Here is a 14,140-nt window from a genome sequence, read left to right on the forward strand (position 1 = left end):
CGACTCTAAAGAAACAGCACCAAATGGCAGAGTCAGTCCCTTGGTTGGCTTTGTCTCTCCTTTGCAAGCAATACAAGAAAGGCCCCTATTTTGCCCCATTTTGTACCTTTCTTCCCTCCTCCAGTTTGCCCGGTTTATGTCTGTATTAATCGCAGAAGACTTTATGCCCAGGTATGGAACACACAGAGCCATTTTACATTAAAGATCTTTCAGTCCAGCACAGCTGAATAAAATAAATAAATAAATAAATAAAATGCTTGTAATAACAAAAAGCTAATTTTAGCAGCTCCGTCAGTAACTGTGAGCCTCAGAGGAATGTTTCACCTTTTTTTATCCCAGTTTTAGCAATTTTCTGGGAGAAGACATCCTCTTACTAGTTTTGATGCTAACATTCGCTGCTGCCTGGGGCCAGCACACGAGACCATATGTAGTGGTTTAGGGATATTTTCTGAACACAATTAGCTCAGAGATGTTTAATAAATACACAAATTCATCTCGCAGGAATGGGAGCTTATCATCCCATAACAAGATCTGTAAATGCCAGAGACCATTCTTCAACCTGAGCCTGTGCAAGGGGCTCGGTGCAAGAACGAGTGGCAGCTGCATGGAGCAAACCCCTCACCTCTTTGTCGCTGGGTTTGCTGGAGCATTTTTGCATTGAGAAAGAGGAGACCGGTGTTTGCAACCTCTCCTGAGCTTTGCTGCTCGCTCCCTACCTGTACTGTCCTCATAAAGTATAAAATAGTGCCATCTACTGACATTGCATGTCCACGCTCTCCCAAACATCTGAAACAACCGCTGGGTACTCAGCAGGAAACCTCAAGAGCTGATTTTTCTATCCCTTGCTCATTGGGTGAACTCTCAGAGGCACGCTGTTTGGCTGGTACTAAAACAGCCATAAGCTAACATTTGCAAAGAACATGAATTTCTGATAACACCAAAGTCATGGGGTAAGCATGAGATCAGCCCCAAAGGTAAAAACACCCAGCATGCTTTCACGTCTTGAACCCCCAGTCACCCAAATGTCAACCACAAGAGCAAACCAACATGATGTATGCATGCCTACTAACAGTAAGGAGGGTTTATTTTGAGATACATGTATACAGCAAGTTTTTGAAGTACACAAACTACATAAAAATTGTGCACTCATCTCAGAAGAGCCTTGGTTTGGGAAAAACTGCAGCTTGCAGCACCTACAGCAGCATGTCCCAGAGGGTGTTTCCCAGCTCCCTGCAGAAGCTGGCATTTTCCCTATCTCCCCACGTGGGCGAGGAGCACGCAGTCCTCCCCAGGCTGGCTCCTGCAAGCCGCTCGGCTCTCCACGTCCCTGCTCCTCCGTCCTCCCACCCATCTAATTGCAGCAGGCTCCGGATCCTCGGCCAGAAGTCCCGGCGTGACAAATGAAGCTGTGTAACTTTCCATTTACCAGCCTCCTCGAAGAGGATATGCAAGCGCTTGATTACAGCACGTTATCAGATACCAGCACTGGGATTTTTCCCTCTCCTGTTGTTTTTACGGCGACGATAAGTTGTTACGATCTTTATTTTACAAGACAGCGCTCGTTGGCCGGGCCGACGGAGCGGGGTCGCTGATTGCCATGACTTCCCTGCAGGTATAAAGACCGGTGATTTATGGCAGGGGAAATTCATATTAACCATAAATATCTTAATAACCAGCCGTCTGGGGGAGAGAGCGGGCTGTGCATCCAGCGCAGACTAATTGCTGTTTAATGGGCAGCATCTACGGCGCTCTCCAAAACAATGCTCCTGGCAGAGGGTGTTGCTGAGGTTATAGAAAGGGCTTTTAATCTGCAAGAGGAAACAAGCCACGGCAGTGCAGGCTGCTGCTCTGGGCTCAGCCCTGCTAGCCTGCAAGAGCTGGTTATCTCGTAGCAAAAACAGAGATGCTGTCTCCTGCCCACAGCCAACAGCTGGACCCAAAACACCCAACTACCTCCAGCTACCCTTGCCAAAAAGGGCCCTCAGACCTCCTGCACATCGAGATGAAGACTGGAAACACAATCTCTGGCTAATTTTGTAATATTCTGGGTGCTTTTTAGCCAGGAAGGCTTACCGGGAGCCTGGGGCTAAGTTGGAAGAGGAGGTGGAAGGTGGACGCCAGGATGCTGTGGTTTTCTACACAAGCTTCCTGCACAGTTAGGTGGGAGGTCTGGAGACCTCTCTGCTGTTTGACCACCTGCTGGGCCTCGTGTCCAAAAATAGCTGTTGCTCACCAGCTCACCCCATTGCTTTTTTGTTCTTAATTCAGCAGAGACTGCTCTTTGGAGCGCTGCCTTCCCCCAGGTACCTGCCTCCCCACTCCTCTCTCAACTCAGACTTCAAAGAAACCCAGTCCTTGTGGCACTTTCACTGAAGGGGGAGATAAATGAGCCTGAGGATAGCTCTCATTTTTTAACGTAAATCCCATGGCTTTTGGTTCACAGGATCTCTTTCAACCCATAGGGAGGTTTCATCTGCATTGCATCCTCTGCAGAGCTCTAAGCCAAAGGACCTCCTCAGGGTTTACCCCCAGATTAAGGTACTAATGAAAATAAAAGGACTAGGATGTGACCCATGGTTCTGCCTAGATGTAGGATCATTTACCGTTTCTTTGAGATCAGCTGGCAGGAAACACCACTCATATTTTAAATGTCTCCTGCCTTTCTATCCAGGATCGTTATTACGAGAGAGCTCTACACAGAAGTGAGTGATGAGGAGCCACAAAAATTAGTTCAAAGGTCTGGCCGTTTCCCTGTTTAGCCATGCTATTTGATGGTGTGTAGCTGAAAACATTGTTAAAGTACCTACTGTTTTAGCAAAACTCTTCCAAATTCCCTGGTTCAAGAGGAGCACAGCTTTCCACCGATCTTCACGTTCCTCAAATCTGATAAATTTAAAATCAAGAGCGATGAAATAAATGTTATCAATATTCTTGGACTTTAAATGATAGTTTGGGAAATACTCCACAAAAAACATTGTTTGGGTTACCTCTGGTACATGAATGTTAGGAGCAGCTGAAATAACGATGTTCTAGGGTGATGAGAAAAGTCCCTGTCTAGGAAAAAAAAGAAAAAAAGAAAAGAGAAAGAGAATAAAACCGGTGTATCCCAGGAGAGCAGAACATGCCTTACAAGGTGCCCATTGCATCACATTTTTTTAAGCTAATGGTTAAAACGAGATGTCACCAGCGAGCACAGCAGTTGGTGAAATGCTTGTGGAAGGTGATAAATGCTCCATCGTGCTGTATTTGTTTTCTAGCCCTGCACGCAGTCTGCATAAGCTGCACACAGCTCCTGGAGAGCCCGTCCTCAAATGCACCAGAGCCCTAAATGTGGGCTGCAGATGCTGCTTTATGGGACACTTGCATATGCCCAACAAATCCTTTCTGAGAAACATGGAAAGTGCAGAGATGTTGCTCCTCCTTTTCTATGTCTCCTTTTTTTGCTACTTGTCTCTCAGCTCTCACTCAATGCCTCCCATTTCAGCACCGACAGACCTGTGTGTTGGCTGCAGATAATTATAATTATTTAGGTGTTCAAATCCTGTCGGTCTCCTCAGTATCACCCGAAAGAGTTTAACAAGTCAGAACCTGATAGGAAAATTGCTGCCTTCATCACCACGATGTACAAAACCAGCCTCTTCCACAACCACCTGGAAAAATAAAATCCAGACCAATCTGCCCAGCACAAGTCAACGTTTCCTCCAGAGATATCAGTGCCTCGTGCTTCACTCTGCAACTCCGGCACAAGGCAATGGCAGATGCTGCCACCCCTTAGGGCTAGTTTTCACGGGCCAAAAAACAGCTTTTTCAGCTCTGCTGAAATCAGGCTGCAATGCAAAACCTCCTCAAGCCCTAACTTCTCAAATTGAAGTCCCTTTTCTATGTTGAAGGCCAATTACATGCATGAAGAAGCTTCCCTGCAAAATCATTTACTGGAAATGAGCACTCCACTTCCCTGCCCCTATTTAGATGATCAAAATGGAAATGACTCCAGTGCAGCTGCACGTTTGCCTTTTGGAAGCAAAGCCACTGCGAAAGCCCTGAGAATTAAAATCGCCTGGTGCACAGAGGTCAAACGTGCTCCCACCCCACGGCACACAAAACCACGTGCCAGGAAACAAAAGGGTGGTGAAATCATATCGTTTCATGTCAGGGCTTTTTGGCACGGCTCTCCTAGACATCAGAGAGGGCATGTGGTCCCACCCAGGTGTAAAAGCCCAGCCATATCTATTTCTGGTAGGTGCTGTGATGCACCCTGATGCGGAGCAGTGGTGGAGGGCCCCCGCTGCCGCACCTTGGGCCCACCCTCCAGCTCTTACTTAGCGAGGTGCATCAGCACAAGGCCTTCAGCCCCCTCTTGTTGTCTTGTTTTTAAACACCGAGATAACAAATGCATTATCACGGTGTAAAATGGGAAATGGAGGTGGAGGTTTGTGAAGGGAAGTTTTGCTCGGCTTTTATAAGACCAAGCAGGGAGAGATGAGCTCCAGGCGTGCTGACACCATCTGGGGCATTGACCAAGCTCCATCAGAGCTGAGCTTGCTCATTTTACTTCCCCAAAACACTGAATTTTCTCATCTCCGATAAAGTTTTGCAGTGGGAGAGGCAGTGTTTAACCCAAGGGATCAGAAAACCGACCACATCACTTTCACTAGCCAAGATGAAGACCAGAGGGTAGAGGTTTACCAAGCTACTGCCATCAGATGACCTCCCAGATCCAAGTGTCAGCAGATCTGGAGGCTGCCTTTCAGCACACTGCCTGAATTTCCAGCACATCCCAGATTTCTTCACCAGCTTTTCTTCTACCCTGTGATAAATGCACAGCAACTGCATGAGGCAGAGCAGTGTCTGCATGGGGTGCGTTAACCTCTGGAAACCCATCCCACACTGCAAGTGAGCAGCTTTGTAGCCCACGCCTTGTTTGTTCTTTGAAATAAATCTGACTTGAAGAATTGGTATGATAAATGAGCACGCAGATTCGTGGCATGGAGGGTGATCCTTAAGAGGAGTGGAAAGAATACAGTTTGGCAGTAAAACGCTGGGTAGTTGGTGCATAAATTTCTCACAAGCATGAAGACAACTGGCAGGCAATGTCAAAGGCATTAACACCTACCATTGAGTGTAATTATTTCAGTCTGTTACCAGTCTCAGGGTTCATATGCATTTCAAAAACTCTGCGAGAAATCAAAGCCTGGGAGGTCTGTGCAAGCCATTTCAGGAGGCTGTAAATTTTATTTTAAAAGGAAGAATTTAGACTTGCATAAACAGTGAACCTTTTTTCTACCAAAGAGCAGAGCATTTTACAGCATCAGCTTTAGCCCATAATCGAGTTGTCTTTTGCATTAAAAAAAAATAATCTTCAAATTCAAAATTATATGCATGTTTCAGGGGAAAATACCTATAGTAAGTCTAAAACTCTAATGGAGAAAGCCTCAACAAAAAGTCTCCTCCCACACACATGTTTTTCCCATTAAACACAGTGTGGGGACTGTGATAAGACCCAATTGTAGATGCTTTACTCATGCTAATCTCTCCTATTCCCCTGAAAAATGTTATCCTCAGATACAGCCATCTCAGCTATGTATGACCTCCAGGGACCTGAAGAGCAGCCTGCTCATGAAAATGTCTTTATCCAAATAACAGCAAGGATAACGTTTTAACAACAGATACAACGGGAAAAACTCAGCTGATGGCTGCCAGGATGATTCTCCCCACTGGATATCCACCCTGCAGAAGAGAGCCACTCTGCCGTCATTTTGACACTAGTTTGGGCTAGTTTTACACCTGGAGGTCAGATATAGTTAGCTGTGGCAATATGAAGCCATAGGGCAGGCTTTAAAACTTTTCTGAGATGTGGGGTACATATTTTGGTGTTTAGTTAACAACCAGTTTGAACCTGACAACAATTATGGGTACTATGCTGTGGTTGCAGCCAAGGGACACAGAAGGACTTGAGCATCCACCTCTCAGAGCTTGGACTTGACCATCCGCCTCTACTTAGAAGTGACGTATTCCAAGCAGTAATTTAAAGAGTCTTTAATAAGTGTACGCATAAGGAAAGAATGGCCAGCTGTCAGAGGAGATTATTTTTTTTAGATAGAGGATTTAAAAAATAAATAAAAAATCTGACACACAGCTTTTCCTCTCTTGTTCTAACAACAACCTTTTTGTATGTCCGAGGGAAAATCTATCACGTCTCTAGCAGTCTTCCTGCACTTTGTCCTCCTGCAATGAGGAATCACTGAAAGGAAAAGGAGAAATCTTTGTCAAGACTTTTATCTCAGCTTCTCCATTTCACTTCTGGCATGGACAGATGCAGTGCATCTTCGCCTTTCAGCATCCGCAGCCCCAGGGTTGCCAGTTCAAGGCTGCAGCATCACCAGTTGCAAAAAGCTGTATTTATCACTCTCCACATAGCTTAATTTCTCAAATCCAAGTGTTTTCACATGGTTCAGAGGCCACTTTTTCCAAATACCCGTTTCATCACTTTTCCTTTTTTTCCCCCCAGCCTGCGACAGAGATCTGGCTGCACTTAAAACACTTCACTTCCCATCGTCTGTCCCTTCCAAAGGCACTTTGGGGATTCATTGCATACCGGGATCTTATCACCAGCTACTCCAGCACAGTCCTTGGCAGCAAGTGTGAAGGGGGTCCCAGCCCATCACAGGCTTCTGCAAAGTCCCTCTGTACCTATATATAAATATATAAATTTAAATATAAATATATGAATATATAAAGGGATATCAATCATTCTTTTCAAGCAGTTGTGCCAGTTTATTTCAGCACCAAATGGTCACTGGAATATTTTGACGGGATATTTATCAGGGCTTAAAGCTATTTTGTCAGTGTAATGGTGATGTGGCAGTGCATGCTGAAAGCCCCTGCAGCTATGGCAGCTACAGCAAGAAGAAATTCATCTCCTTGTACGTTCTGTGTCATTAATTGTCAGCAGAGCCAGTGGGTTGGTTAGCCTTCAAGTATCATTCACCCTTGAAATAGGTTTAATCTCTGAAGAGCAAGGCTGAGGAAGGTAATAAAGCACTCTGAAAATTATCTTCTTTCAGTGCTTTCAGCTCCCACCAGCGTCTGTTGATGTGTGGGAAGATGTAATTTCTTGTTTTCCTGTGTATGAATTCACCAAGATTAAACACCGCAAGCTAAATCCTTGTCTGATGGACGCCAAATTCAATGGGATAATGTTGATTTACACCGGCACGGGAGCTAAGCCTCTGAACCTGGACAGAAAGCATTTTCAGATCTTTGAGAAAAATAAAACCAACAGCAGCAATTCACTCTATTAAAAAAAAAAAAAAAGGATAAATAGATAGATTAAATGATGCACGGGAGGGGAAACAACTCCCCCATCCAAAATCAAAGCTTGGGGCAATAGCCAAAAAGAAACGGTATCATTTAGGGGCAGATGAAAGAACATGTAAGTTCAGCATGATGTCATGGCTGTTTATGCAGTTAAATCGCTCTTTATCATACACCAGACACATAATGACTTTCTAAGGCTCCCACTGGACGGATGGTCCGTCTCTGTAATAAATGTTGACAAGTTTTATATAAAACTGTATATCATTTTCAATTCCCAGTGTAGCCATTTGAACCTGTGATTAATAGCCTCGCAAATCTTATCTGTTTGAAAATAAGAGGAGCTGGGTTTGTTTCCTTCAGATTAGGGTTCAGGGCTTAACAACAGGAAAATAGCCTGCTGAGATCACTCTGGTTTTCATGGCACATAAAAGTAAAAACCAAGAAAATAGAATTTAAAAATACGTTAAACACTCATATCACAAAGCAAATAAGATACTTCATGAGTCGTGATAACATTGATTCATGAAGCCTGTAACCAAACAATTGTTTTATATCAGGCAGAATAACTGTGAACGGAGAGATAGGCACTTGTACATTTAAATTAAAACAGTAATTGGCCGATAAGATGTACCACAAAAAATAATATCCAGACCCAAACTTCTTGGTGGTTTGTCAAAGTGAAATGAAAAAGCTTTATGCATAGACAGAGAGCAAAATGGGGCAAGAATTTGGGATTCCAGACCCAGATCTGGCCTGGCTAAGGTCGATACACAGGACTGCAAAAGTGAGAGTCTTTGCGAATCAGAGTCCCTGGGATGCTACCACGTCAAAGGCAACATTTTGGCAGAGGTAAAGCTGGCAGGTGCTCCGTGGTTCCTTTAGCTTAATCTGGGTGTCAGAACTTCCCATCCTTTCCCACTGTTCCTGCTCGACCAACGGCGGTCGTAACTTTGTTTTAGTTTAGGCTTAAAACTCAGTATTTAAAGCATTCCTAGCGTGCTTTCAGAAAAGGAGAGCTAGCTCTCAACCTCGACAACTTTATCCCGTTCTTCCAAATTCCTCCATTAGCATTTTGCACTGACAACCAAAGCCACCACTTGCCAATGGCCGATGAAAAAGTGCTGCTCGGTCCTTTTCCCTGTAGCGAACCAGCAGAAAATACATTAAAAAAAAAAAAAATCCAATCTTTGTTTTTCCCCTGGCATGTATAAAAATGTATTCAGCTGAAATACGTCCTGCTAGTTTGGTTTTCAGCTCTCCGCTACACTGCACTTTTTTCCTGAGAAATCAGGCACTTTGTGCCAAGATTTTAATTTATTTTGAAATGCTGCTTTCTGCCCAAAATTGTCAGCAGATTTTCTCTTAAAAGTGCTTAGAGTTATTGCAATATTAAAAAGAAAAATTACCTTGCTTTTTTTACTTGCTCCACACAGTGAGCTACTCACAGAGGCCGAAGATAAGCACTGAGAACTGAGTGCACTTTTTAATTATATCTCCTTAATATAAACCCTCTTGTCTGCCGTTGGTTTTATGGCACTTCCATGCAAAGCCAGGGTTGGGAAGAAAGCAACCACTTCTCCTTTTGCTTTCTGTTAAGAGAAAACTTTGAGTGTTACCAGTAATTCACATCGGTGAGGACACGATGGAACTGAAAAATGAGGTGGATTTTGGAAAACTTGAATAACTTCTGGAAAAAAACATAAATTATCCCTGTACGGACAGAAGGGTGTACATGTGGATTTGGGGACAACACAGTTGTCTCACAGGAGGCACCTCTCAGGGCCCAGATCTGATCACCTTCACACATTTCTCAGTGAAAATCTTTGAAAAAATTTCATCGGTAAATAAAAATTTAAAATCCGATTTATTTATTTTAAGACTGCTGTTTTTCAACCATATAACATCTCTTCCTGCCAGCCTGAGAAATGCGCAGTAACCTCCAGGTTTCTCCCTGGTTGATGGTAATTTTCTGCTTTTTGACAGAGGAAAAAATATCATTGAAAAATGGTGGGAAACGGTCAATATAATCAGCCTGCTTGACTATGAGTGTGCAGGAATAATATTTAGTATTGCTGTTTTAATTTGTCCTCCTGTAGCATCTGTATTGTCTAACAAGGATATATATATATATATATAAACATAAATATACAGAAACTCTCAAACCCATTTTTATCAAGGGCAATATGGCAGCTACATAAATCTGAATTATTTCACTGCCTATACCACTTTAGAATACAAAAAAAAAAAAAAAGTATTCTAAAAATTGTACAATATGGTAAAGTGAGAAAGTAGACAAAAATATTCAAAGATTCTTTCGCCTGAGCAGCACCACAGGACCAGGATCAGCTGTTGTGTCACCATGGACCACCAATGATGCCAAACTGGGTTAAAGCTTGGGAAATAAATGCACCCTATCTCTAATTCAAACGCAGCGTGAAGGAAACAAATGTGTTTGTCCACGAGAGGTCCCCAGAGCCCTTTATAATCGCAGGATATTCCATGAATTCCTCTTGTCTTGAAATGCGAGGGGTGTTTGAGATGTGTTTAGCTTTGCTCACCCATGCACCTTTGGAGGGAGGAGAGCAAGAGGCATTAGAGGTCCTCACAACCACGCACTCATAGTGATGGGTTAACCCTCAATCCTCCTTCATGTATGTGCCCATAGCATAGCATCGAGCCAGGCATGGTCTGAACCCACCATGGTCAGCCCACCATAGCCTGAGACTAGCCACTGGGATGCAGAGGGAGCAGCAAGTTTTGGGGCCTCTGTTCATTGCACCAGCACTTTCCCAGGGGGGTTTGGATGCTCATGCCCCCTCATCAGCTCGTGGTGAACCCCATGCGAGCCCGCTATGAAGCCAGCTTGTTTTGGCCTTCCTCAGCTGGGAGGAAGAGGACGGATGAGGCATGTGAAGAAGCGGCGGGGAAATAACACCAAAAGGGGGAAACAATTTGTGACAGCAAACGCTTGCATCTCTGCTGTCCAAGGGCAGAAAAATACACATTAGCCCATGGTTTTTTAAAAAAGCAGCTAAGGAAGAGAGCAAATATCACTCAATATTCCCAGTTTCTGGGATGCATTGCTTGATTACACATTTTATAAGTTTTGGGGCAGTTTCTTTAGAGGCAATATTAGCTTTAAGATTTGTTTTGATGCTCTCTAGGACCAGAACAAAGCAGCACATCATAAAGCCAACCCAGAAGGAGCAGGTCACTGAAAGCTGCCCATGGCATTCACAGCTAGCCAGGGGAAAAGGTATTCTTCCTTGTGAAAGCATCTCAACTAGTACGAAATAACTGGTCAGTCAATGGTGGCACTGCAAGCTGGGAGAAGTGTCAAGTCCTTTTTTTTTTTTTTTTTTTTTTTTTATCAGTTTTAACTGGAGACTTCTAATATGCTGCAGGACGTTTGCAAAAGATCCTGTCTTAACAAATAAGCTATTACTTTAGCAATTTCTCTGCCAAAATAATGGTAATTCCCTAGAAGCTGTTGACCTTTCAAGACTGTCAACATTTTTAAGAGTTTGCAAAACTTTATTATTGAAACATTAATACTGAATTCCTTACAAACATTTTTTTTATACATCTTGCAGAATAGTCACATATGGTACATTTTGATTCATAACATTTAAAAATCAAATGGCATTAAGTTTTGTTTCTATAATTGCCAAATATTTCTGCTTTAATTAGTTACTGACCAGGAAGCAGAGTTCCTAAATGTTTACCACGCAAACATTATTATATGTAAATCCCCATCCAAGAAGACTTTGTAGAACAAACATGTTCTGAAAGTATTTATACATGATAATGTGATGTTCTGAGGATCTATTCTCAAACCATCACAAGAAATGATTGTGTTTCTTTCTGTCTGTCTAAACTTTAAGATCCATATTGTTTGCTAGTCCCATCACTTACTTCCTGAGGCATATTGTTTCTTCAGCCTCAGTAACTGCTCTTCTGAGTAAAGGGAAGGACAAAATCCAGCCTACGTATATGATTCCCACAAAATATATCTCTGTCCTGAAGAGCCACCTTTCTCAGCACCTACAGATTCCTTCTAGCATCCTGTGAACAAAGAGTAAAACAGAAGAAGCAAATTAAATAACTTATTTTTAAAAATAACACAAGACTATTTTTGTAGCTCTTCATTTTCTCTGTTAGTCACAGTGACTGGGATTCACAGACGGTAAGAATCGAGGCCCAAAGGGGCACAGGAGCTGCAATATGCTGAATTAGCACTGGTTTTACCAAGTGCAGGTGATCTCCAAAAAGCCATGTAAACATAGATAGAATATGGATATTGGTGACCATTTCAAACTGAGTTTGGGCTACGGTTTGAAACTTGAACTGCCTGCAAAAGGCCCAGAGAAAAGGTGGGGAGGAGCTCAGCTTTCTCTCACCACAGGCCTCAGACCAAGACAGAGGCCTTTTGAAAGGCCCAGCAACCATTTTTGCCTTTGGCCAGCCTTTTTAATCATAAAGTTTCATCAGACAATGCCACAAGGACAGCAGACCTCCACCCCTCGAGTTTGAAAGAGGAATAAAATAAACCTTTACCTCCTGTAACGCTTATTTCACCAAATCCCTGTCGGCTGTCGTAAGCAGGGCATAAATCTCCATAGCTAATACCTTTGAATATTCTTCCCTGGAAATCTTTTTGCTCGTTTCCTTTACCGAAAATGGAAACAGATCTCTGAAAGATAAACACGGTGTGTGAGAGCGTGGGCTTGGCGCACCCGCAGGCCCCAGGGAGCGGTGTCGCGGGGCTCGGTGCTCAGCACCAACTTCCTCAGATCACGGCCCTGTGGAGCCTTCACAAGGGCAGAGGCCCCCCAAAGATCTGGGCTTCGAACAATGAATGCCTTAAGTGTGGTTTTCGACTTTTTTTTTTCCTGATTTGTGGACCATTAAAAGCGTTCCAGCAGGGATACAGGATACCCTTTAAAATATGGAGATTTCTGTGTAGCATATGTGAACTCTTCTTTCTTTCTCCCCTTTCATGGAGCCCCAGGGAGCTGCTGAAAATGCTGGCCCTGGGAGATCAAACAAGCTCAGGCTCTGTGAATCAGACAGGGGAAACAAATTCAAGAGACAAGACCCTACCGGAAACACCCTCCGGAGTTGTTCGAAAAGACAAATTGGAAGTGCAGGTCCCAGCTGGCCAAAGGGGGAGAGACAGCAAAACCATCCTGAACTCGTGGAAGGAGAAGGCCGCAACCTGAAGGAATGCTTTTCTGTGGGACCGCATTGCCAGCAGTGACTGTGCAGTGACAACTGCTGACATGGAAGGCAATGAACACATCTGGGTGCTTTCCTGCTCCTGCACAAGTTCGTCCATCCACTTGCACAAAATTATCCGAGGTCCTTGCTCCTCAGTCGGTGCGAGCTGATGAAGTGCCACAGACACCATGAGAAACAGCTGAACAATCACAGCAAACAGTACTTAAACAAATGTACCGTGTACATGTGAGCAAGAAAGGATTTAAATTTAAAAAAAAAAAAATAATAAAAATCAGAAAGTCTTCAAATAATGCTTCGATATTTTTTCCTTGAGAAAAAACCCACTTCCAGAACTTCCCACTTCCAGTCCTCTTAGTCAGTGGAGCCGGGGCACGGCAAAGCTCTGGGCTACACTAAGTTCCTATTGGTAACTCCTGAATATTAGAGCAAAATGAGTGTCCTAAGAGTTCAGCCCAGACTGGTCCTGGTGAAGGAAACTCAGCACAAGCTGGAACAATGGAAGAACCAGATGTTTCAGTCAGACGAAGTCCATGAACCCAATTAGCATCCACTTGCCCTGTCACAGCAGAAACATTTGCTGTTTACTTGGCTTGTCCATGGGAAACCACCAAGTTTTGAAGGAAGAGATGATAAATGTAAATGCAGAGCTGAAGTATTCCTGTGAACATCATCTCATGCCTGCTTGTGTCCAGAGCTCTTTTGCATTTTGCATCCTTTGCCACTTTGTCCTGCTAGTGATGATCAGGAAATGTTTATATCATTACTATCAAGCTGTAATCCTTCCAAAAATACTTTAATAATTGTCAGTGCTTCATTGCACATCACCCTTGCAGAGTAGCACATAGCACTTCCATTATCCTACGGGGCATGTGATGAATATTTTCTCTCTGAGGCAAATGTAACAACATGGAAATAATGTTTAAGGAACATTTTATCCACAGTTCATTAAGATGAGGGATAATTGAGCTAATCATCACTCATTTCAGTACTTCTCCATTCTTTCCAGAGTACCGGATCATCCAGGAGCAAGTTGCTGTACTAAATACCCAGAAAATGCCAACTGCAGCTTGAGCTGATCCAGCCATCACTATGAAACCCAAACACAGTAGTGATTTGAAGGAAAAAAACCTTGGTATTACCATCAGGGTGTATTCAAAGTGGACAATCGAAATGGGGGATTATTCATAACCATTGGGCTCTCCACAGTCCAAGACAATAATTTCCCATCCAGGACATGCAATACAACCTCTGCAAAAATAGTTTGATCATGACACATGTCCCACCCCAGAACATGTAAAGGCTGCTGTAGGTCTGGGCAGAGCTCACCAGAGGCCACGAGGGCCCACAGGGAAGCTGCGACGAAAGGAAAGTAAACTCTTGGGTTAACTTCTAAAGAATGCTGCTATAGAATTGGCTAGACGGTTTCTTCTCTAGAGTTTTCCCATGGGTAAAATGCAGACCATAGCTCTTCCTTCCCATGAAAGGCACTTTGATCTCCTTTGATGAAATGCTTTATGTATTTTGGGAGTTAGTGTAATTGGCTCTGATGGCTCAAGGCTCTTCCTCATCCCCAAAACTCCTT

The 14,140-nt window shown here is 43.5% G+C and overlaps 1 long non-coding RNA gene across 2 annotated transcripts; it reads right to left on the minus strand.

The window, feature by feature from the left end:
• Positions 1-4,564: 4,564 nt before the first annotated feature.
• On the minus strand, positions 4,565-13,215 carry LOC106044843 (uncharacterized). 2 transcript variants are annotated; one of them, XR_010834337.1, is made up of 3 exons: positions 11,875-13,215; positions 11,233-11,382; positions 4,565-6,690 (listed from the first exon to the last, which is right to left on the minus strand). It is a non-coding gene; the product is annotated as an uncharacterized lncRNA (long non-coding RNA). The 2 variants fall into 2 exon arrangements; XR_007167527.2 differs by lacking the exon at positions 4,565-6,690 and adding an exon at positions 7,472-8,906 and having other exon boundaries at positions 11,875-13,214.
• Positions 13,216-14,140: the final 925 nt, after the last annotated feature.

This window comes from Anser cygnoides, chromosome 12 (assembly GCF_040182565.1).
Source record: "Anser cygnoides isolate HZ-2024a breed goose chromosome 12, Taihu_goose_T2T_genome, whole genome shotgun sequence".
NCBI lineage: Eukaryota > Metazoa > Chordata > Aves > Anseriformes > Anatidae > Anser > Anser cygnoides.